Source organism: Piliocolobus tephrosceles, chromosome 3 (assembly GCF_002776525.5).
Source record: "Piliocolobus tephrosceles isolate RC106 chromosome 3, ASM277652v3, whole genome shotgun sequence".
NCBI lineage: Eukaryota > Metazoa > Chordata > Mammalia > Primates > Cercopithecidae > Piliocolobus > Piliocolobus tephrosceles.
The window spans coordinates 142,470,248-142,473,116 of NC_045436.1; the positions used below are offsets into that span (position 1 = coordinate 142,470,248).

The 2,869-nt window shown below is 36.4% G+C and overlaps 1 pseudogene; it reads right to left on the reverse strand.

Annotated features, from left to right (window-relative positions):
• Nucleotides 1–717: 717 nt before the first annotated feature.
• LOC116418729 lies at nucleotides 718–2,663 on the reverse strand (annotated as a pseudogene).
• Nucleotides 2,664–2,869: the final 206 nt, after the last annotated feature.

Consider the following 2,869-nt stretch of genomic DNA (forward strand, 5'->3'; position numbering starts at 1 on the left):
AGGTAGTCTATCTACTATAATGCCATTGTACTAAGGTTTGATTATTTCTTGCTCTTCTCTTTAGTTCATTATTTTAAAACACTTTCAGCATTGATTTTGGTTATTTATTTACACATTTCTCAAAAATTTGTGGCATGCCAAATATTTTAGGTACTGTTTATTTGATGAGTAAAAATCTCTGTCCTCATGGAGCTTATATTCTGATAAGAAGAGACAGATTAAAGAAAATAAGGTATTTTATATGTTTGATGATTGTAAGAGTAATTGGAGAAAAAATAAACTGGTTAAATGAAAAGGGACTGCAGAGATGGCATTTTATTTTATATTGTATAGTCAGAGAAGACCTCTCTGGAAATAAAAACTTTTGAGCAGAAATGGGAAAAAAGTAGTTTGATATGAATTTAAAAGGAAGCTTATCAGGTATTATTATGTATCTCTATTTTAATCTAGAAATACGTTAAGAAGCAATTCTGTAATTTTTAATTTTTTTACAGATATCATTAACTCAAATTATCTCTAATTTTATTTCATATTTAAAAGACACAATTTCGGTTACAGCATTTATATTTGCTTTTGGTCATATATATTTTCAAATTCTCCAGGAGAATATTTTACTATAATTTGAACTATCAAACCTGAATAGATTAACCCATTTATGCCTGAGGTTGCAATTTTTTAACTTTGTTCATGAAATTCATATTTGTTACCTAGAAAAGTTCAAGACACAAGAATTTGAAAAGGAAAATTTTTGATTATGTTGTATTGTTGAGTTACGTGGCATTCAAAACAGGGAACACTAGGCAAAATCACTGCTGCATTGTACATAATGTTTAAAATCATGCTTCTTGTCTCAGGGGGTGGTGAAACCTGTTGTCCAGTGTGATATTCAACAGAACGCTTCACATGCAAGGCAACATTACATTTTTTACACTGAAAAGTGCTGTTCTTATGACACTCAGCACACCACATTTGCATTCCCCACTTGAATATCCCATGATTTATGCCGTCATAACATAAGTCAGTGTTAACGCCTCAGAGAAGGTCTTCCTTTTCCGCCAGGTTCTAGACGATGACCACAGATCTTCAAATAATGGCATACCACACATTGATGAAACTCCGGAAAACCCACTGGCTTCTCATCAAATGCTTTATGCAATTGCCAAGCATTTCGTAAGACCAATTTGAAACAGAACAAAAGAGGGCTCGATACCATTTGTTTCCACAGATTGATGCCCAATACTTATTAATGTTTTCATCTGTTCTGTGTATGGCTCCCGTGAACTGGTTATATACGCTTTGGTCATGTTTGGCTGCTGACCTTGGATCTTCTTTTTCAGTTGCTGGGAATAACAACTGACAAGACACGGGATCGATATCAGCACCAGATGAGGCAACAGTGACAACACTGTTATCATTCTGCCTGCAGACAGTACTGCCTTTGCCATCAGTTCGATGATCGAATGTGCCTCTATCTTTTTTTCCTTAGAGCTGCATCTGATTCCAATGGAGACTTGTCAATGCGTTGCTTTTTCACCGTACCTGTTGCTTGATGTCCCATTGAACTGAGTTTATCAAGAAGTGCAATACTGGTGAAAAAGTTATCGAATACAAAATGGTATTGTCCAGGGTGTGTCTCTGTAAGCGCCTCACGAAACTGAAGGACAAGTAATGCACCAACACCATATGCCTCATGTTTAGTATCAAGGTTTTTACCCTGATACAGCTAAAACCAGCAATGTGGCCCAGACATTTGGTACCACAGCAAATCTTATAGCCAGACCGAACAGGCTTTCCCCATGTAAATTGTTTGCACCCCTGATGACCAAAATAAGGAAACTTGGATTCATCAAAGCTGAAATATGTTTCATTTGGAACAAATTTCATACATCTCTCATTGAGTTTGCTTGTGAGATGTCACAATTTGGAAAACTGGTCCATTGGATCCAAATTTGCATTGTCGGCAACATGCAAATTAGAAAATGTAGTTTCAAAATTGTCACGTCTCATGGCAGTGCATTATGCCAGTACATTATGGCAGTACATTATGCGCATCTGTTCTTTGTTCCTCAAACACACGCCTTGAGCAACTAAGACGTAACCACTCAGAAAAATAATTTCCAGAAAAGATTTGAATTCGGAGGTAGTCAAGCCAAGATGTACACCCTTACTGCGAGCACGTAAGTTGTAGTACTTGACAACGAATTCAACAACCTCATTATCATGAAAAAGTTCAGGAATTTCTGTGGGAGTTCTCATTTTGGTGAAGAAATCGTTTGGTCGTTCTGTAACTCTTACCTCTTGCGGGTTGTGCAGTTAGGCCAGATTTTATCCATTTGCAAACAATTTTGGTCACTTTCCATCTCTTTGATGGTGGAGGTTACCGCGCAGTAGACATAGATGAAAATTTATCAGGAAAGTCATGTCTAGATGCGTATGAGGGATCATCTTAGTCAGGTTCAGCATCAGAGCCATCTTAAATAAGATATGCAGTTGCATGCAACAAAGAACCTGGCAGATTATTTCTTGTTCTGCCTTCTTCATCTCCTGAGTCCTCATCAGAAACAGGTGCTGTAGCATTTTCACGTGGTTGTGTCACTATAGCACTTGCTGTCATCTATCTCTAAAAGGTCAATTGTTTCATGTAAACTTAGAGTTTAAGGCATCTTGGGACGAAAATGAAAAAAAAGGTATTATTAGTCCTAGTGGTAGTGGTTTTGCCTAGTGTTCCAAAAATGGAACATGAAAAATGTCAAACCCATGACTAATGTAACAGTGATAATTGCCATATTTTCTTTTTAGAGCACAACTGTAAAACTAATAGAGAAGTATTAAAAATTACTAATATAAGTTGTAGTTCAGTTAAGTTATA